This window comes from Balaenoptera borealis (genome assembly GCF_965194805.1).
Source record: "Balaenoptera borealis genome assembly, chromosome: 6".
Classification (NCBI taxonomy): domain Eukaryota; kingdom Metazoa; phylum Chordata; class Mammalia; order Artiodactyla; family Balaenopteridae; genus Balaenoptera; species Balaenoptera borealis.
In genome coordinates, this window is record NC_138863.1 from 110433524 (window position 1) to 110456244 (window position 22721).

Here is a 22721-nt window from a genome sequence, read left to right on the forward strand (position 1 = left end):
TGGGAAACGTCCACAAGGAGGTAGCATTTCTCCATTCCCCAATCTGGGTTCTAGGGCAGCAGAGCCTTTCTGGAAGTCATTGTCCAGGTTGTAAATTAGAATGGAATTTGCCTGGAGAAATCCCCATAAGTTTATGTCTCATTACTTCTTCTTGGTTTTTAAAATTTTTTAAATCTGGGTAAAGTTTAGAATATTGTTTGTCCTAGGTGTACACAATCTAGTTCATTTGGACATTATGTATGTCTATTAATGTACAGATCCTCTTCCCATATAAAATATTACAGTGTTCCGTCGACCTCCCTTGCTATATGTTTGATCTTTTTGATACATGTATATAATATGTATTTGAATATGTATAGTAACACTAATCTTCATTTCTCAATTTCCCCCCTCCTTTCCTTTTAGATGAGCATAGTTTGTTTTCTACGCCTGTGAGTGTCTTTCTCTTTGGAAATATGTTCATCTGTGTCAGTTATTAGATAATGCCATAAGTGATAATAGAAGATATAGGTCTTTTGCTTTCCGACCTACTTCATGTTTTGTGATTATCTCCAGGCTCATCTATGGTGCCTCAAAGAGCAGTGCTTCAATGTTTTCCATGGCTAATATTCCATTGTGTACATGGACCACTTCTTCTTGGTGCATTCCTCTGTTGATGGACACTTTCGTTGCTTCCAAGTGTTGCCTATGGTAAATATTGCTGGAGTGCAGGATTGCCAGCCTGCGATTTTTGATTTTCATTTTCTCAGGTGATAGACCCAGCAGTGGGTATGATTGATTGACTGGTATGGTAGCTCAACGTTTACCTTTTCAAGGCACCTCAATTGTGCTTTCATTAGTGGCTCTTACCACGTGCCCCTTAGAATCGAGGGTACGCATTTCTCCACAATCAAGTCAGCATTTCTTGTTTGCAGCATTTTTGTTGATGGCCATTCTGACTGGTGTGAGCTGATAGGTTTTTGTAATTTTGGTTTACATGTCTGTAAAAATTCCTACAATTCATCATTTTTCCACGCCTTTTCCTTTTCTGTTAAAATAAAAAAAAAAAGCGTGAGTACAATATACCTCTTCAAATTTTCTTTTTGGAAGGTTGCACTCTAGAATATTTTGGTCGATTTTCGACCTCAGTATTTTTTGGAGGGCAGGTGTCATTTACAGACCTGCAATTGGTGAATATTTAGTGACCTTTTGCAGTGGGTTTAAAGCTGCTGTTGTGGGAAACGGCCACAAGGATGCAGCATTTCTCCATTCACAAATCTGGGTACTAGGGCAGCAGAGCCGTTCTGGAAGTCATTTGCCTAGGTTGTAAATTTGAATGGAATGTGCCAGGAGAACCCCCCATAAGTTTATGTCTCATTACTCCTAGTTCATTGTTTTAATTTTTTCAATTGGGGTAATGGATAGAATGTTGCTTGTCCAAGGTGTACATACTCTGGTTCATCTACATATTCTATATACCTATTTATGTAGAGATCCTCTTCCCGTGTAAATTGTTACACAGTGTTCCGTAAACCTTCCTTGCTATATGGTCGGTCTTTTTGATATATGTATATAATATGTATTTGTATACATATGGTAACGCTAATCTTCATTTATCCATTCCCCCACCTTTCCTTTTAGATAAGCATAGTTTTTTTTTTTTAATAAGTCTGTGATGGACTTTCTCTGTGGAAATATGTTCATTTGTGTCAGTTATTAGAGAACGCCTATAAGTGATATCATGGGATATAGGACTTTTGCTTTCCGACTTACCTCATGTTCTGTGATTATCTCCAAGATCATCTATGGTGCCTCAAAGAGCAGTGTTTCATTGTTTTCCATGGCTAGTATTCATTGTGTACATGGGCCGCTTCTTCCTTTTCCTTTCATCTGTTGATGGACATTTTGGTTGCTTCACTGTCTTGTCTATTGTGAATAAGGCTGCAGTGCAGCTTTTGCAGCCCGGGTCTTCTTCATTCTGGTCTTCTCAGGTGAGAGGCCCATTGGTGCGCCTGCTGGATTGAATGGTACCTCAATTTTTCCTTTTCAACGCAGCTCCTTTCTGTTCTCATTATTAGCGTTTAACCCTTTTACATCTCACCAGCAGCTAGAGGGTACACAGTTCTCTAAAACCTCTTCAGCATTGATTGTTTGTAGACTTTTTGCCAATGGTCAGTCGACGGGTGTGAGTTGAAAACTTTTTGTAGATTAGATTGCATGAGTCTAATACTTCCTGAGGTTGAGCTTTTATCCATTTTCCTTTCTTTAAAAAGAGAGTGAGTACAACTTACCTCTTCATACTAGCTTCGTGAACATGTTGCCTGTTTTGAATTTTTTTTATCCATTCCCTACCTCAGCACAATTTTGAGGGCAGGCGTCCTTTACAGCCCTGAGTCCTTGTGAATGGTAAGTGACCATTAGCTGTGGGTTAAAAGCTGCTGTTGCGGGAATCGGCCACAAGGCGGCAGCATTTCTCCTTTACCAAATCTGGTTACTAGGGCAACAGAGCCTTACTGGAAGTGGTGTTCTAGGTTGTAAATTAGAATGGAATGTGCGAGGAAAAAGCCCTTTAAGTTTATGTCTCATTACTTCTTGTTGGTATCTTTAACTTAATTTTTATTTTTTATCACAGCAAACTTGATTACAATGTTTTGTTTGTTCTAGGTGTGCAAGATGTGGTTCTTTCACACATATACATATATCTATTTTTCTTCGGATCCTTTTCCCATGTAGGATACGACACAATGTTGAGTAGTCTTCTCTTGGTATTGCGTAGGTCTTTGGTGATTATATATTTCACATATGTTTGTATCACTCTGTTAACCTCAATACGGTAATGTATCCAATCCTCACACCTTTCCATTTGGTGAACCATAAGTTTTTTTAATGAATCTATGATAGTGTTTCTCTGTGGAAATACCTTTGTTTGTATCATTTTTTAGGTAACACCTATATGTGATATGATAGGATATGTGTCTTTCGCTTTCTCACTTACACCAAGTTGCGTGATTACTTCTAGACTCATCTATGGTGCTGCAAATGGCATTGTTTCATTTTTTCACTAGCTCATATTCCATCTGTACATGGTGCAGTTCTTCATTGTCCACCCATCTGTCGTTGGACTTTTTGGTTACTTCCATATCTTGGCGATTGTTATACTATGCAATGCAGATTTGCGTACCTGTGTCCTTCCAATTCTGTCTTCTTAGGTTATAGGTCCAGGAATAGGTCTGCTGGATCATATGGTAGCTCAATGTTTACCTTTTAAAGGCACCTCTATTCTGTTCGCTTTAGTGGCTCTTTCCAGGTTACGTCCCACTTAAAGCGGAGGGTATGCATTTCTTCCCAGCACCTTCAGCATTTATTCTTTGTAGTTTTTGCTGATGGTTATTCTGAGTGGTGTGAGCTGATACCTCTTTCTGGTTGAATTTGCATGTGTCTCATAATGTGTTGAAATTGAGCTGTAAGACATGTCCTTTTTATTTTTCCAGCTGTGATGAGAGCTTATTTCTTCAAAGTGTTTTCTTAAAGTATGTGTCACCATTTGAAATATTTTGGCCATTATCTCCCTCAAGACATTTTGAGGGCAGGTTTCATTTACAGCCCTGCAGTACTTGTTCATATGAAGTGACCATTAGCTCAGGCTTTAAACCTGCTTTTGCAGGTAACGGCCAGAGAGCGACAGCCTTTCTACGTTCCCCTTGCTGGTACTAGGGAAACAGACCTACCGGCCAGTGTTGTTTTTCGGTTATAAATTAGAGTGCAATGTGCCCGGATAAACCCACAAATGTTGATGTCTCCTTGCTTTTGTTTGTTTTTAAATTTAATTTATATTTATTATTAGAGTAATATTCCATTGTGTACGTGGACCACTTCTTCTTGGTGCATTCCTCGGTTGATGGACATTTTCATTTCTTCCAAGCGCTGCCTATGGTAAATATTGCTGGCATACAGGTTTCCCAGCCTGTGACTTTTTGATTCTCATTTTCTCAGGTGATAGGCCAAGCAGTGGTTGTGATTGATGGACTGGTAGTTCATTGTTTCCCTTTTCAAAGCACCTACATTGTGTTTTCATTAGTGGCTCTTTACATGCCCCCCCTTACAACCGAGGGTACGCATTTCTCCACACTCCCTTCACCGTTTATTTTTTGCAGCATTTTTCCTAATGGCCATTCTGACTGCTGTGAGCTGATAGGGTTTTGTAATGTGGGTATGCATGTCATGAAAATTTTTAAAATTCATCATATTCCTATGCCTTTTTCTTTTCTCTTAAAAGAAAAAACCGTGAGTACAATATAGCTCTTGAAATTGTCTTCTTCGAAGGTTGCCCTCTTCCGAATTTTTTGGTCGATTTTTGACCCCAGAAATTTTCTGGAGGGCAGGCGCAATTTACAGAACTGCAAGTTGGTGAAAATTTAGTGACCTTTTGCAGTGAGTTCAAAGCTGCTGTTGTGGGAAACGTCCACAAGGAGGTAGCATTTCTCCATTCCCCAATCTGGGTTCTAGGGCAGCAGAGCCTTTCTGGAAGTCATTGTCCAGGTTGTAAATTAGAATGGAATTTGCCTGGAGAAATCCCCATAAGTTTATGTCTCATTACTTCTTCTTGGTTTTTAAAATTTTTTAAATCTGGGTAAAGTTTAGAATATTGTTTGTCCTAGGTGTACACAATCTAGTTCATTTGGACATTATGTATGTCTATTAATGTACAGATCCTCTTCCCATATAAAATATTACAGTGTTCCGTCGACCTCCCTTGCTATATGTTCGATCTTTTTGATACATGTATATAATATGTATTTGAATATGTATAGTAACACTAATCTTCATTTCTCAATTTCCCCCCTCCTTTCCTTTTAGATGCGCATAGTTTGTTTTCTACGCCTGTGAGTGTCTTTCTCTTTGGAAATATGTTCATCTGTGTCAGTTATTAGATAATGCCATAAGTGATAATAGAAGATATAGGTCTTTTGCTTTCCGACCTACTTCATGTTTTGTGATTATCTCCAGGCTCATCTATGGTGCCTCAAAGAGCAGTGCTTCAATGTTTTCCATGGCTAATATTCCATTGTGTACATGGACCACTTCTTCTTGGTGCATTCCTCTGTTGATGGACACTTTCGTTGCTTCCAAGTGTTGCCTATGGTAAATATTGCTGGAGTGCAGGATTGCCAGCCTGCGATTTTTGATTTTCATTTTCTCAGGTGATAGACCCAGCAGTGGGTATGATTGATTGACTGGTATGGTAGCTCAACGTTTACCTTTTCAAGGCACCTCAATTGTGCTTTCATTAGTGGCTCGTACCACGTCCCCCTTAGAATCGAGGGTACGCATTTCTCCACAATCACGTCAGCGTTTATCGTTTGCCGCATTTTTGTTGATGGCCATTCTGACTGGTGTGAGCTGATAGGTTTTTGTAATTTGGGTTTACATGTCTGGAAAAATTCCTACAATTCATCATTTTTCCACGCCTTTTCCTTTTCTGTTAAAAGAAAAAAGAAAAAAAAAGTGTGAGTATAATATACCTCTTCAAATTTTCTTTTTGGAAGGTTGCACTCTAGAATATTTTGGTCGATTTTCGACCTCAGTATTTTTTGGAGGGCAGGTGTCATTTACAGACCTGCAATTGGTGAATATTTAGTGACCTTTTGCAGTGGGTTTAAAGCTGCTGTTGTGGGAAACGGCCACAAGGATGCAGCATTTCTCCATTCCCAAATCTGGGTACTAGGGCAGCAGAGCCGTTCTGGAAGTCGTTTGCCTAGGTTGTAAATTTGAATGGAATGTGCCAGGAGAACCCCCCATAAGTTTATGTCTCATTACTCCTAGTTGGTTGTTTTAATTTTTTCAATTGTGGTAATGGTTAGAATGTTGCTTGTCCAAGGTGTACATACTCTGGTTCATCTACATATTCTATATACCTATTTATGTAGAGATCCTCTTCCCGTGTAAATTGTTACACAGTGTTCCGTAAACCTTCCTTGCTATATGGTCGGTCTTTTTGATATATGTATATAATATGTATTTGTATACATATGGTAACGCCAATCATCATGTATCCATTCCCCCCACCTTTCCTTGTAGATAAGCATAGTTTTTTTTAATAAGTCTGTGATTGACTTTCTCAGTGGAAATATGTTCATTTGTGTCAGTTATTAGAGAACGCGTATAAGTGATATCATAGGATATAGGACTTTTGCTTTCCGACTTACCTCATGTTCTGTGATTATCTCCAAGATCATCTATGGTGTCTCAAAGAGCAGTGTTTCATTGTTTTCCATGGCTAGTATTCATTGTGTACATGGGCCGCCTCTGCTTTTTCCTTTCATCTGTTGATGGACATTTTGGTTGCTTCACTGTCTTGTCTATTGTGAATAAGGCTGCAGTGCAGCTTTTGCAGCCCGGGTCTTCTTCATTCTGGTCTTCTCAGGTGAGAGGCCCATTGGTGCGCCTGCTGGATTGAATGGTACCTCAATTTTTCCTTTTCAACGCAGCTCCTTTCTGTTCTCATTATTAGCGTTTAACCCTTTTACATCTCACCAGCAGCTAGAGGGTACACAGTTCTCTAAAACCTCTTCAGCATTGATTGTTTGTAGACTTTTTGCCAATGGTCAGTCGACGGGTGTGAGTTGAAAACTTTTTGTAGATTAGATTGCATGAGTCTAATACTTCCTGAGGTTGAGCTTTTATCCATTTTCCTTTCTTTAAGAAGAGAGTGAGTACAACTTACCTCTTCATACGAGCTTCGTGAACATTTTGCCTGTTTTGAATTTTTTTTATCCATTCCCTACCTCAGCACAATTTTGAGGGCAGGCGTCCTTTACAGCCCTGAGTCCTTGTGAATGGTAAGTGACCATTAGCTGTGGGTTAAAAGCTGCTGTTGCGGGAATCGGCCACAAGGCGGCAGCATTTCTCCTTTACCAAATCTGGTTACTAGGGCAACAGAGCCTTACTGGAAGTGGTGTTCTAGGTTGTAAATTAGAATGGAATGTGCGAGGAAAAAGCCCTTTAAGTTTATGTCTCATTACTTCTTGTTGGTATCTTTAACTTAATTTTTATTTTTTATCACAGCAAACTTGATTACAATGTTTTGTTTGTTCTAGGTGTGCAAGATGTGGTTCTTTCACACATATACATATATCTATTTTTCTTCGGATCCTTTTCCCATGTAGGATACGACACAATGTTGAGTAGTCTTCTCTTGGTATTGCGTAGGTCTTTGGTGATTATATATTTCACATATGTTTGTATCACTCTGTTAACCTCAATACGGTAATGTATCCAATCCTCACACCTTTCCATTTGGTGAACCATAAGTTTTTTTAATGAATCTATGATAGTGTTTCTCTGTGGAAATACCTTTGTTTGTATCATTTTTTAGGTAACACCTATATGTGATATGATAGGATATGTGTCTTTCGCTTTCTCACTTACACCAAGTTGCGTGATTACTTCTAGACTCATCTATGGTGCTGCAAATGGCATTGTTTCATTTTTTCACTAGCTCATATTCCATCTGTACATGTAGCAGTTCTTCATTGTCCACCCATCTGTCGTTGGACTTTTTGGTTACTTCCATATCTTGGCGATTGTTATACTATGCAATGCAGATTTGCGTACCTGTGACCTTCCAATTCTGTCTTCTTAGGTTATAGGTCCAGGAATAGGTCTGCTGGATCATATGGTAGCTCAATGTTTACCTTTTAAAGGCACCTCTATTCTGTTCGCTTTAGTGGCTCTTTCCAGGTTACGTCCCACTTAAAGCGGAGGGTATGCATTTCTTCCCAGCACCTTCAGCATTTATTCTTTGTAGTTTTTGCTGATGGTTATTCTGAGTGGTGTGAGCTGATACCTCTTTCTGGTTGAATTTGCATGTGTCTCATAATGCGTTGAAATTGAGCTGTAAGACATGTCCTTTTTATTTTTCCAGCTGTGATGAGAGCTTATTTCTTCAAAGTGTTTTCTTAAAGTATGTGTCACCATTTGAAATATTTTGGCCATTATCTCCCTCAAGACATTTTGAGGGCAGGTTTCATTTACAGCCCTGCAGTACTTGTTCATATGAAGTGACCATTAGCTCAGGCTTTAAACCTGCTTTTGCAGGTAACGGCCAGAGAGCGACAGCCTTTCTACGTTCCCCTTGCTGGTACTAGGGAAACAGACCTACCGGCCAGTGTTGTTTTTCGGTTATAAATTAGAGTGCAATGTGCCCGGATAAACCCACAAATGTTGATGTCTCCTTGCTTTTGTTTGTTTTTAAATTTAATTTATATTTATTATTAGAGTAATATTCCATTGTGTACGTGGACCACTTCTTCTTGGTGCATTCCTCGGTTGATGGACATTTTCATTTCTTCCAAGCGCTGCCTATGGTAAATATTGCTGGCATACAGGTTTCCCAGCCTGTGACTTTTTGATTCTCATTTTCTCAGGTGATAGGCCAAGCAGTGGTTGTGATTGATGGACTGGTAGTTCATTGTTTCCCTTTTCAAAGCACCTACATTGTGTTTTCATTAGTGGCTCTTTACATGCCCCCCCTTACAACCGAGGGTACGCATTTCTCCACACTCCCTTCACCGTTTATTTTTTGCAGCATTTTTCCTAATGGCCATTCTGACTGCTGTGAGCTGATAGGGTTTTGTAATGTGGGTATGCATGTCATGAAAATTTTTAAAATTCATCATATTCCTATGCCTTTTTCTTTTCTCTTAAAAGAAAAAACCGTGAGTACAATATAGCTCTTGAAATTGTCTTCTTCGAAGGTTGCCCTCTTCCGAATTTTTTGGTCGATTTTTGACCCCAGAAATTTTCTGGAGGGCAGGCGCAATTTACAGAACTGCAAGTTGGTGAAAATTTAGTGACCTTTTGCAGTGAGTTCAAAGCTGCTGTTGTGGGAAACGTCCACAAGGAGGTAGCATTTCTCCATTCCCCAATCTGGGTTCTAGGGCAGCAGAGCCTTTCTGGAAGTCATTGTCCAGGTTGTAAATTAGAATGGAATTTGCCTGGAGAAATCCCCATAAGTTTATGTCTCATTACTTCTTCTTGGTTTTTAAAATTTTTTAAATCTGGGTAAAGTTTAGAATATTGTTTGTCCTAGGTGTACACAATCTAGTTCATTTGGACATTATGTATGTCTATTAATGTACAGATCCTCTTCCCATATAAAATATTACAGTGTTCCGTCGACCTCCCTTGCTATATGTTCGATCTTTTTGATACATGTATATAATATGTATTTGAATATGTATAGTAACACTAATCTTCATTTCTCAATTTCCCCCCTCCTTTCCTTTTAGATGAGCATAGTTTGTTTTCTACGCCTGTGAGTGTCTTTCTCTTTGGAAATATGTTCATCTGTGTCAGTTATTAGATAATGCCATAAGTGATAATAGAAGATATAGGTCTTTTGCTTTCCGACCTACTTCATGTTTTGTGATTATCTCCAGGCTCATCTATGGTGCCTCAAAGAGCAGTGCTTTAATGTTTTCCATGGCTAATATTCCATTGTGTACATGGACCACTTCTTCTTGGTGCATTCCTCTGTTGATGGACACTTTCGTTGCTTCCAAGTGTTGCCTATGGTAAATATTGCTGGAGTGCAGGATTGCCAGCCTGCGATTTTTGATTTTCATTTTCTCAGGTGATAGACCCAGCAGTGGGTATGATTGATTGACTGGTATGGTAGCTCAACGTTTACCTTTTCAAGGCACCTCAATTGTGCTTTCATTAGTGGCTCTTACCACGTCCCCCTTAGAATCGAGGGTACGCATTTCTCCACAATCACGTCAGCGTTTATCGTTTGCCGCATTTTTGTTGATGGCCATTCTGACTGGTGTGAGCTGATAGGTTTTTGTAATTTTGGTTTACATGTCTGTAAAAATTCCTACAATTCATCATTTTTCCACGCCTTTTCCTTTTCTGTTAAAATAAAAAAAAAAAAGTGTGAGTACAATATACCTCTTCAAATTTTCTTTTTGGAAGGTTGCACTCTAGAATATTTTGGTCGATTTTCGACCTCAGTATCTTTTGGAGGGCAGGTGTCATTTACAGACCTGCAATTGGTGAATATTTAGTGACCTTTTGCAGTGGGTTTAAAGCTGCTGTTGTGGGAAACGGCCACAAGGATGCAGCATTTCTCCATTCACAAATCTGGGTACTAGGGCAGCAGAGCCGTTCTGGAAGTCGTTTGCCTAGGTTGTAAATTTGAATGGAATGTGCCAGGAGAACCCCCCATAAGTTTATGTCTCATTACTCCTAGTTCATTGTTTTAATTTTTTCAATTGGGGTAATGGATAGAATGTTGCTTGTCCAAGGTGTACATACTCTGGTTCATCTACATATTCTATATACCTATTTATGTAGAGATCCTCTTCCCGTGTAAATTGTTACACAGTGTTCCGTAAACCTTCCTTGCTATATGGTCGGTCTTTTTGATATATGTATATAATATGTATTTGTATACATATGGTAACGCCAATCATCATGTATCCATTCCCCCCACCTTTCCTTGTAGATAAGCATAGTTTTTTTTAATAAGTCTGTGATTGACTTTCTCAGTGGAAATATGTTCATTTGTGTCAGTTATTAGAGAACGCGTATAAGTGATATCATGGGATATAGGACTTTTGCTTTCCGACTTACCTCATGTTCTGTGATTATCTCCAAGATCATCTATGGTGTCTCAAAGAGCAGTGTTTCATTGTTTTCCATGGCTAGTATTCATTGTGTACATGGACCGCTTCTTCTTTTTCCTTTCATCTGTTGATGGACATTTTGGTTGCTTCACTGTCTTGTCTATTGTGAATAAGGCTGCAGTGCAGCTTTTGCAGCCCGGGTCTTCTTCATTCTGGTCTTCTCAGGTGAGAGGCCCATTGGTGCGCCTGCTGGATTGAATGGTACCTCAATTTTTCCTTTTCAACGCAGCTCCTTCCTGTTCTCATTATTAGCGTTTAACCCTTTTACATCTCACCAGCAGCTAGAGGGTACACAGTTCTCTAAAACCTCTTCAGCATTGATTGTTTGTAGACTTTTTGCAGATGGTCAGTCGACTGGTGTAAGTTGAAACTTTTTGTACATTAGATTGCATGGGTCTAACACTCCCTGAGGTTGAGCTTTTCTCCATTTTCCTTGTTTTTTGAACGAGCGTGAGTAAAACTTAACTCTTCATACTCTCTTCTTGAAACATTTGCCTGTTTGGAATTTTTTTGTCCATTCCCTACTTCAGCACAATTTTTTAGGGCAGGTGTCCTTTACAGCCCTGAGTCCTTGTGAATGTTAAGGGACCATTAGCTGTGAGTTTAAAGCTGCTCTTGCAGGAAACGGCCACAAGGTGGCAGCATTTCTCCTTTACCAAATTTGGTAACTGGGGAAACAGAGCCTTAGTGGAAGGGGTGTTCTAGGTTGTAAATTCGAATGGAATGTGCCAGGAAAAAAGCCCTTTCAGTTTACGTCTCATTACTTCTTGTTCATATTTGTAATTTACTTTTTAGTTTTGATCCCAGCAAATTTGATTACAATGTTCTAGGTGTGCAAGATGTGGTTCTTTCACACATATACGTGTATCTATTCTTCCTCGCATCCTTTTCCCATGTAGGTTATGACACAATGTTGAGTAGTCTTCTCCTGGTCTTCCGTACGTCTTTGGTAGTTATATATTTCACATGGTTTGTATATCTCTGTTCACCCCAATATGGTAATGTATCCAACCCTCATCCCTTTCTATTTGGTGAACCGTAAGTTTTTTTAATGAATCTGTGATTGCCTTTCTCTGTGGAAATATCTTCATTGGTATCAATTTTTAAGTAACTCCTAAAAGTGATATGATAGGATATGTGTCTTTTGCTTTCTCACTTACTACAGGTTGCGTGGTTATGTCTAGACTCATCTATGGTGCTGCAAATGGCATTGTTTCATTTTTTTCACTAGCGAATATTCCATCTGTACATGGAGGAGTTCTTCTTTGTCCACCCATCTGTTGGTGGAGTTTTTGGTTACTTCCATATCTTGGCTATTGAAATAGTGTGCAATGCAGATTTGCCTGCCTGTGTCTTTCCAATTCTCTCTTCTTAGATTATAGGTCGGGGAGTGGGCCTGCTGGATCATATGGTAGCTCAATGTTTACCTTTTTAAGGCACCTCCATTCTGCTCTCATTCGTGGCCCTTTGCAAGTTACGTCCCACTTGGAGTTGAGGGTATGCATTTCCCCACAACACCTTCAGCATTTATTGTTTGTAGTTTTCTTGCTGATGGTTATTCTGACAAGTGTGAGCTGATACCTCTTTGTGGTTGAATTCGCATGTGCCTCATAATCCGTTGAAATTGACCTTGAAGGCATGTCCTTTTTATTTTTCAAGCTGTGATTACCCCTTAGTTCTTCAAAGTGTTCTCTTAAAGTATGTGTCCCATTTTGAAATGTTTTGGCCATTACCTCCCTCAAGACATTTTGAGGGCAGGTTTCATTTACAGTTCTGCAGTACTTGTTCCTATGAAATGACCATTAGCACAGGCTTTAAAGCTGCTTTTGCAGGTAACTGCCAGAGGGCGGCAGCCTTTCTATGTTCCCCAAGCTGGTAACTAGGGAAAAGCCCTTGCGGCCTGTGGAGTTTCTCGGTTATAAATTAGAGTGGAGTGTGCCCGGACAAACCCACACAAGCTGATGTCTCCTTACTTTGGTTGGATTTTTAAATTTACTTTTTATTTTTTATTGGAGTAATTTTCCACTGAGTACGTGGACCACTTCTACTTTGTGCATTCCTCGGTTGATGGACATTTTCATTGCTTCCAAGTGTTGCCTATGGTAAATATCGTTGGAGTGCAGGATTGCCAGCCTGTGACTTTTGGATTCTCATTTTCTCAGGTGATAGGCCCAGCAGTGGGTGTGATTGATTGACTGGTAGCACCGTGTTTCCCTTTTCAAAGCACCTTCTTTGTGTTTTCATTAGTGGCTCTTACCACGTCCCCCTTAGAATCGAGGGTACGCATTTCTCCACAATCGATTTAGCATTTATTGTTTGCAGCCTTTATGCTAATGGCCCTACTGGCTGCTGTGAGCTGATAGGGTTTTGTAATTTGGGTTTGCATGTCTTTGAAAATTCGTAAAACTCATCATTTTTCTCCGCCGTTTTCTTTTCTGTTAAAAAAAGGAAACAATTGGGAGTACAGTATAACTCTTGAAATGGTCTTCTTGGAAGGTTGCCCTCTTTTGAATTTTTTGGTCGATTTTCCACGCCAGAGTTGTTTTAGAGAGCAGGTGTCATTTCCCGAACTGCAAGTTGGGTGAATATTTAGGGACCTTTAGCAATGGGTTTAAAGCTGCTGTTGTGGGAAGTGGCCTCAAGGAGGCAGCATTTCTCCATTCCCAAATCTGGGTACTAGGGCAGCAGAGCCTTTCTGGAAGTCGTGTTCCTAGGTTGTAAATTACATTGGACTGTGCATGGAGAAACCCCCATAAGTTTATGTCTCATTATTTCTTCTTGGTTTTTAAAAGTGTTTTAATTGGGGTAAAGCTTAGAATATTGTTATTCCTAGGTGTACGCCATCTGGTTCATTTGTACATTATATATGTCTATTCAAGTACAGATCCTCTTCCCACGTAAAATGTTACAGAGGGTTCCGCAGACCTCCCTTGCTATATGGTCGGTCTTTTTGAGATATGGATATAATATGTGTTTGTATACATATAGTAACACTAATCTTAATTTATCCATTCCCCCCACCTTTCCTTTGAGATGAGCATAGTTTGTTTTCTAAGTCTGTGAGTGTCTTTCTCTGTGGAAATACGTTCATTTGTGTCAGTTATTAGATAACGCCTATAAGTGATATCATAGAATATAGGTCTTTTACTTTCCGACTTACCTCCTGTTTCGTGATTATCTCCAGACTCATTTGTGGTGCCTCAGAGAGCAATGGTTCGTTGTTTTCCATGGCTAATATTCCATTGCGTACATGGACCACTGCTTCTTTATCCATTCACCTCTTGTTGGATATTTTGATTGCTTCACTGTCTTGGCTATTGTGAATAAGGCTGCACTGCAGCTTTTGCGGCCTGTGTCTTCTCGATTCTTGTCTTCTCAGGTGAGAGGTCCATTGGTGCGCCTGCTGGATTGAATGGTACCTCCGTTTTTACTTTTAAACACAGCTCCTTTCTGTTCTCATTATTGGCTGTTACCCCTTTACGTCTCACCAGCAGGTAGAGGGGACACAGTTCTTTAAAACCCCTTCAGCATTTATTGTTTGTAGACTTTTTGCTGATGGTCAGTCGACTGGTGTAAGTTGAAACTTTTTGTACATTAGATTGCATGGGTCTAACACTCCCTGAGGTTGAGCTTTTCTCCATTTTCCTTGTTTTTTGAACGAGCGTGAGTAAAACTTAACTCTTCATACTCTCTTCTTGAAACATTTGCCTGTTTGGAATTTTTTTGTCCATTCCCTACTTCAGCACAATTTTTTAGGGCAGGTGTCCTTTACAGCCCTGAGTCCTTGTGAATGTTAAGGGACCATTAGCTGTGAGTTTAAAGCTGCTCTTGCAGGAAACGGCCACAAGGTGGCAGCATTTCTCCTTTACCAAATTTGGTAACTGGGGAAACAGAGCCTTAGTGGAAGGGGTGTTCTAGGTTGTAAATTCGAATGGAATGTGCCAGGAAAAACACCCTGAAGTTTATGTGTCATTACTTCTTGTTCATTATTTTAATTTTTAGAATATTGTTTTTCCTAGTTGCACACATTCTGTTTCAATTGTACATTACATATATTTCTTCATGTACAGATCACCTTCTCATGTAAATTATTAAGAGTGTTCCATAGACCTCCATTTCTATATGGTCGGTCTTTTTGATATATGTATTTAATATGTATTTCTATACGTATGCTCACTGTTATCTTAAACATAAGCATAGTTTGTATTCTAACTCTGTGAGTGTCTTTCTCGTTGGAAATATGTTCATTTGTGTCAGTTGTTAGATAATGCCTATAAGTAATATCATAGTATATTTGTCTTTTGCTTTCCGAATTACCTCATGTTCTGTGATTATATCTAGGTTCATCTACGGTGCTGCAAAGAGCAGTTTCATTGTTTTCCATGGCAAATATTCCATTGTGTACCCCGACCACTTCTTCTTTCTCTATTCATGTTGATGGGCATTTTGGTTGCTTCCTTGTCTTGCCTATCGTGAATACTGCTTCAGTGCAGCTTTTGCAGCCTTTGTCTTCTCGATTCTGCTCTTCTCTGGTGATAGGCCCAGCTCTGGTCCTGCTGGATCAAATGGTGGCTCAATTTTTACTTTTAAACGCAGCTCCTTTCTCTTCTCATTATTGGCTCTTACCACTTTACATCTCACCAGCCGCTACAGGGCACAGAGTTGGCTAAAACACCTTCAGCATTTATTGTTTGTAGACGTTTTGCTAATGGTTATTTGACTGGTGCGAGTTGAAACTTTTTGTAGATTGGATTTGCATTAGTCTAATAATTCTTTATGTTTAGTTTATATCCATTTTCCTTTTTAAAAAAAAGTGAGTAAAACTTACCCCTTAAAAAAAAGTGAGTAAAACTTACCAATGATCTTCTTGAAAAATTTGCTGTGTGTTGAGTTTTGTGCCCATTCCCTGCCTCAGGACATTTTTTGAGGGCAGGTGTCCTTTACAGCCCTGATTCCTTGTGAATATTAACTGACCATTAGCTGTGGGGTTAAAGCTGGTCTTGCGTTAAATGGCCACAAGGAGGCAGCATTTCTACATTTCCAACTCTCGGCACTTGGGCAACAGAGCCTTCCTGGAAATCGTGTTAGTAGGCTGAAAATTAGAGTGGAATGTGCCAAGACAACACCCAACAGCTTATATCTCCTTACTTTCTGTTTGATTTTTAAATTTATTTTTTATTAGAGCAAATTTGATTAAAATGTTGTGCTTCTTCTAGGTGTACAGAATCTGGTTCATTATATATATGTATCTATAGATCTTTGGATCCTATCCCACGTAGGTTATTACAGAGTGTTGAGTAGACCTCTGTAGGTATAGCCTAGGTTTTGGTGATTTATATTTTTCATATGTATTAGTATAGGTCTGTCATCCAGCATATCCTAATTTATACATGCCTCACACCTTTCCATTTGGTTAAATATAATTTTGTTTTCTTCATCCATTAGGGCCCTTGTCTTGGAAATAAGTTCATGTATATCAATTTTTAGGTAAAACCTAAAAGTGATATAATAGGATATCTGTCTTTCAGTTTCTTCATTACTTCAAGTTGTGTGATTATCTCTAGGTCTTTCTATGGTGTTGCAAACGTCACTGTTTCATTCTTTTCCATGGCTAATATTCGACTGTGTACAATGAAAACTTCTTCTTGGTGCATTCATCTGTTGAAGGACATTTTGGTTGTTTCGAACTTTTGGCTATGGTAAATATTGCTGCAGTGCAGGATTGCCAGCCTGTGTCTTTTTGATTCTGGTCTTCTAAGGTGATAGTCCCAGCAGTGGGCTTTCCAGATCATATACTAGCTCAATGTTTACCTATAAACTCACCTCCATTATGTTCTCACTACTGATGGTTACCAGTTTACATCCAATCAGATGCTAGAGGGTACACAGTTCTCTAATAACCATTCAGCATTTATCGTTTGTAGATTTTTTGGTGATGATCATTCTGACTGTTGTGAGGTAAATGTTTTTGTAGATTGGATTAGCATGTCTTTATTAATTCAAGATGTTGAGCATTTTTCCATGCCCACTGCTGGGGCTATCACCTGAGAAGATGAGGATCAAAAAGACAGGAGTTGACAATCCTGCACTCCAGCAACATTTACCATAGCCAATATTTGGAAGCAATGAATATGTGCATCACCAGAGGAATGCACAAAGAAGATGTGCTCCATGTACACAATGGAATATTACACCAATAAAAATAAAAATTAAATTTAAAAAACAAACAAAAGTAAGGAGACATCAGCTTTTGTGGGTTTATTGGGGCACATTCCATGCTAATTTACAACCCAGGACCACCACTGGCTGGAAGGACTCTTTCCCTAGTTACCAGAGTGGGGAACGTAGAAAGGCTGCCGCTCTCTGGCCGTTATCTGCAAAAGCAGGTTTAAAGCCTGAGCTAATGGTCACTTCATATGAACAAGTACTGCAGGGCTGTAAATGAAACCTGCCCTCAAAATGTCTTGAGGGAGATAATGCCCAAAATATTTTAAACGGAGACACATACTTTAAGAAAACACTTTGAAGAAATAAGCTCTAATCACAGCTGGAAAAATAAAAACGACATATCTTAAAGCTCAATTTCAACGCATTATGAGACACATGCAAATTCAACCACAAAGAAGTATCAGCTCACACCACTCAGAATAACCATCAGCAAAAACTACAAAGAATAAATGCTGAAGGTGCTGGAAGAAATACATACCCTCCACTTTAAGAGGGACGTAACCTGGAAAGAGCCACTAAGGAGATCAGAATAGAGGTGACTTTAAAAGGTAAACATTGAGCTACCATATGATCCAGCAGACCTATTCCTGGACCTATAAACTAAGAAGACAAAATTGGAAGGACACAGGCACGCAAATCTGCATTGCATACTATTACAATGGCCAAGATATGGAAGTAACCAAAAAGTCCACTGACAGATGGGTGGACAAAGAAGAACTGCTACCTGTACAGATGGAATATGAGCTAGTGAAAAATGAAACAATGCCATTTGCAGCACCAAAGATGAGTCTAGAAGTAATCACGCAATTTGGAGTAAGTGAGAAAGTGAAAGACACATATCCTATCATATCACATATAGGTGTTACTGAAAAAATGATACAAACAAAGGTATTTCCACAGAGAAACACTATCATAGATTCATTAAAAAAACCTATGGTTCACCAAATGGAAAGGTGTGAGGATTGGATACATTACCATATTGAGGTTAACAGAGAGATACAAACACGTGTGAAATACATAATCAACAAAGACCTACGCAATACCAAGAGAAGACTACTCAACATTGTGTCGTAACCTACATGGGAAAAGGATCCGAAGAAAAATAGATATATGTATATGTGTGAAAGAACCACATCTTGCACACCTAGAACAAACAAAACATTGTAATCAAGTTTGCTGTGATAAAAAATAAAAATTAAGTTAAAAATACCAACAAGAAGTAATGAGACATAAACTTAAAGGGTTTTTCCTCGCACATTCCATTCTAATTTACAACCTAGAACACCACTTCCACTAAGGCTCTGTTGCCCTAGTAACCAGATTTGGTAAAGGAGAAATGCTGCCGCCTTGTGGCCGATTCCCGCAACAGCAGCTTTTAACCCACAGCTAATGGTCACTTACCATTCACAAGGACTCAGGGCTGTAAAGGACACCTGCCCTCAAATTGTGCTGAAGTAGGGAATGGATAAAAAAAATTCAAAACAGGCAAAATGTTCACGAAGCTCGTATGAAGAGTTAAGTTTTACTCACTCTCTTTTCAAAGAAAGGAAAATGGATAAAAGCTCAACCTCAGGAAGTATTAGACTCATGCAATCTAATCTACAAAAAGTTTTCAACTCACACCCGTCGACTGACCGTTGGCAAAAAGTCTACAAACAATCAATGCTGAAGAGGTTTTAGAGAACTGTGTACCCTCTAGCTGCTGGTGAGATGTAAAAGGGTTAAACGCTAATAATGAGAACAGAAAGGAGCTGCGTTGAAAAGGAAAAATTGAGGTACCATTCAATCCAGCAGGCGCACCAATGGGCCTCTCACCTGAGAAGACCAGAATGAAGAAGACCCGGGCTGCAAAAGCTGCACTGCAGCCTTATTCACAATAGACAAGACAGTGAAGCAACCAAAATGTCCATCAACAGATGAAAGGAAAAAGAAGAAGCGGCCCATGTACACAATGAATACTAGCCATGGAAAACAATGAAACACTGCTCTTTGAGACACCATAGATGATCTTGGAGATAATCACAGAACATGAGGTAAGTCGGAAAGCAAAAGTCCTATATCCTATGATATCACTTATACGCGTTCTCTAATAACTGACACAAATGAACATATTTCCACTGAGAAAGTCAATCACAGACTTATTAAAAAAAACTATGCTTATCTACAAGGAAAGGTGGGGGGAATGGATAAATGAAGATTAGTGTTACCATATGTATACAAATACATATTATATACATATATCAAAAAGACCGACCATATAGCAAGGAAGGTTTACGGAACACTGTGTAATAATTTACACGGGAAGAGGATCTCTACATAAATAGGTATATAGAATATGTAGATGAACCAGAGTATGTACACCTTGGACAAGCAACATTCTAACCATTACCCCAATTGAAAAAATTAAAACAACCAACTAGGAGTAATGAGACATAAACTTATGGGGGGTTCTCCTGGCACATTCCATTCAAATTTACAACCTAGGCAAACGACTTCCAGAACGGCTCTGCTGCCCTAGTACCCAGATTTGGGAATGGAGAAATGCTGCATCCTTGTGGCCGTTTCCCACAACAGCAGCTTTAAACCCACTGCAAAAGGTCACTAAATATTCACCAATTGCAGGTCTGTAAATGACACCTGCCCTCCAAAAGATACTGAGGTCGAAAATCGACCAAAAAACTCTAGAGTGCAACCTTCCAAAAAGAAAATTTGAAGAGGTATATTGTACTCACACCTTTTTTCTTTTTTCTTTTAACAGAAAAGGAAAAGGCGTGGAAAAAGGATGAATTGTAGGAATTTTTACAGACATGTAAACCCAAATTACAAAAACCTATCAGCTCACACCAGTCAGAATGGCCATCAACAAAAATGCGGCAAACGATAAACGCTGACGTGATTGTGGAGAAATGCGTACCCTCGATTCTAAGGGGGACGTGGTAAGAGCCACTAATGAAAGCACAATTGAGGTGCCTTGAAAAGGTAAACGTTGAGCTACCATACCAGTCAATCAATCATACCCACTGCTGGGTCTATCACCTGAGAAAATGAAAATCAAAAATCGCAGGCTGGCAATCCTGCACTCCAGCAATATTTACCATAGGCAACACTTGGAAGCAACGAAAATGTCCATCAACAGAGGAATGCACCAAGAAGAAGTGGTCCATGTACACAATGGCATATTAGCCATGGAAAACATTGAAGCACTGCTCTTTGAGGCACCATAGATGAGCCTGGAGATAATCACAAAACATGAAGTAGGTCGGAAAGCAAAAGACCTATATCTTATATTATCACTTATGGCATTATCTAATAACTGACACAGATGAACATATTTCTAAAGAGAAAGACACTCACAGGCGTAGAACACAAACTATGCTCATCTAAAAGGAAAGGAGGGGGGAAATTGAGAAATGAAGATTAGTGTTACTATACATATTCAAATACATATTATATACATGTATCAAAAAGACCGAACATATAACAAGGGAGGTCGACGGAACAGTGTAATATTTTACATGGGAAGAGGATCTGTACATTAATAGACATACATAATGTCCAAATGAACCAGATTGTGTACACCTAGGACAAACAGTATTCTAAACTTTACCCAGATTAAAAAAATTTTAAAAACCAAGAAGAAGTAATGAGACATAAACTTATGGGGATTTCTCCTGGCAAATTCCATTCTAATTTACAACCTAGGACAATGACTTCCAGAAAGGCTCTGCTGCCCTAGAACCAGGACTGGGGAATGGAGAAATGCTACCTCCTTGTGGACGTTTCCCACAACAGCAGCTTTGAACCCACTGCAAAAGGTCACTAAATTTTCACCAACTTGCAGTTCTGTAAATTGCGCCTGGCCTCCAGAAAATTTCTGGGGTCAAAAATCGACCAAAAAATTCAGAAGAGGGCAACCTTCGAGGAAGACAATTTCAAGAGCTATATTGTACTCACGGTTTTTTCTTTTAAGAGAAAAGAAAAAGGCGTAGGAATATGATGAATTTTAAAAATTTTCATGACATGCATACCCATATTACAAAACCCTATCAGCACACAGCAGTCAGAATGGCCATTAGGAAAAATGCTGCAAAAAATAAACGGTGAAGGGAGTGTGGAGAAATGCGTACCCTCGGCTGTAAGGGGGGGCATGTAAAGAGCCACTAACGAAAACACAATGTAGGTGCTTTGAAAAGGGAAACATTGAGCTACCAGTCCATCAATCACAACCACTGCTTGGCCTATCACCTGAGAAAATGAGAATCAAAAAGTCACAGGCTGGCAAACCAGTATGGCAGCAATATTTACCATAGCCAGCACTTGGAAGCAATGAAAATGTCCATCAACCGAGGAATGCACCAAGAAGAAGTGGTCCACGTACACAATGGAATATTACTCTAATAATAAATATAAATTAAATTTAAAAACAAAGAAAAGCAAGGAGACATCAACATTTGTGGGTTTATCCGGGCACATTGCACTCTAATTTATAACCGAAGAACACCACTGGCCGGTAGGTCTGTTTCCCTAGTACCAGCAAGGGGAACGTAGAAAGATTGCCGCTCTCTGGCCGTTACCTGCAAAAGCAGGTTTAAAGCCTGAGCTAATGGTCACTTCATATGAACAAGTACTGCAGGGCTGTAAATGAAACCTGCCCTCAAAATGTCTTGAGGGAGATCATGGCCAAAATATTTCAAATGGTGACACATACTTTAAGAAAACACTTTGAAGAAATAAGCTCTCATCACAGCTGGAAAAATAAAAAGGACATGTCTTACAGCTCAATTTCAACGCATTATGAGACACATGCAAATTCAACCACAAAGAGGTATCAGCTCACACCACTCAGAATAACCATCAGCAAAAACTACAAAGAATAAATGCTGAAGGTGCTGGGAAGAAATGCATACCCTCCGCTTTAAGTGGGACGTAACCTGGAAAGAGCCACTAAAGAGAACGGAATAGAGGTGCCTTTAAAAGGTAAACATTGAGCTACCATATGATCCAGCAGACCTATTCCTGGACCTATAACCTAAGAAGACAGAATTGGAAGGACACAGGTACGCAAATCTGCATTGCATAGTATAACAATAGCCAAGATATGGAAGTAACCAAAAAGTCCAACGACAGATGGGTGGACAAAGAAGAACTGCTCCATGTACAGATGGAATATGAGCTAGTGAAAAAATGAAACAATGCCATTTGCAGCACCATAGATGAGTCTAGAAGTAATCACGCAGCTTGGAGTAAGTGAGAAAGCGAAAGACACATATCCTATCATATCACATATAGGTGTTACCGAAAAAATGATACAAACAAAGGTATTTCCACAGAGAAACACTATCATAGATTCATTTAAAAAACTTATGGTTCACCAAATGGAAAGGTGTGAGGATTGGATACATTACCGTATTGAGGTTAACAGAGAGATACAAACACATGTGAAATATATAATCACCAAAGACCTACGCTATACCAAGAGAAGACTACTCAACATTGTGTCGTAACAGACATGGGAAAAGGATCCGAAGAAAAATAGATATATGTATATGTGTGAAAGAACCACATCTTGCACACCTAGAACAAACAAAACATTGTAATCAAGTTTGCTGTGATAAAAAATAAAAATTAAGTTAAAAATACCAACAAGAAGTAATGAGACATAAACTTAAAGGGCTTTTTCCTCGCACATTCCATTCTAATTTACAACCTAGAACACCACTTCCACTAAGGCTCTGTTGCCCTAGTAACCAGATTTGGTAAAGGAGAAATGCTGCCGCCTTGTGGCCGATTCCCGCAACAGCAGCTTTTAACCCACAGCTAATGGTC

At 39.2% G+C, this 22721-nt stretch overlaps 1 long non-coding RNA gene across 2 annotated transcripts in view; it reads right to left on the bottom strand.

Annotated features, from left to right (window-relative positions):
- The window catches only part of LOC309631476, a 722222-nt gene that overhangs the window by 21267 nt on the left and 678234 nt on the right, over positions 1-22721 (bottom strand). Inside the window, exon 3 of one of the 2 annotated variants that reach the window (XR_014246294.1) lies at positions 9783-9891. The exons of the other annotated variant lie outside the window; for it this stretch is intronic. This is a non-coding gene — a long non-coding RNA (uncharacterized lncRNA). Of the gene's footprint in view, positions 1-9782; positions 9892-22721 lie in introns of those variants that run through there. 2 annotated transcript variants of the gene reach the window in all.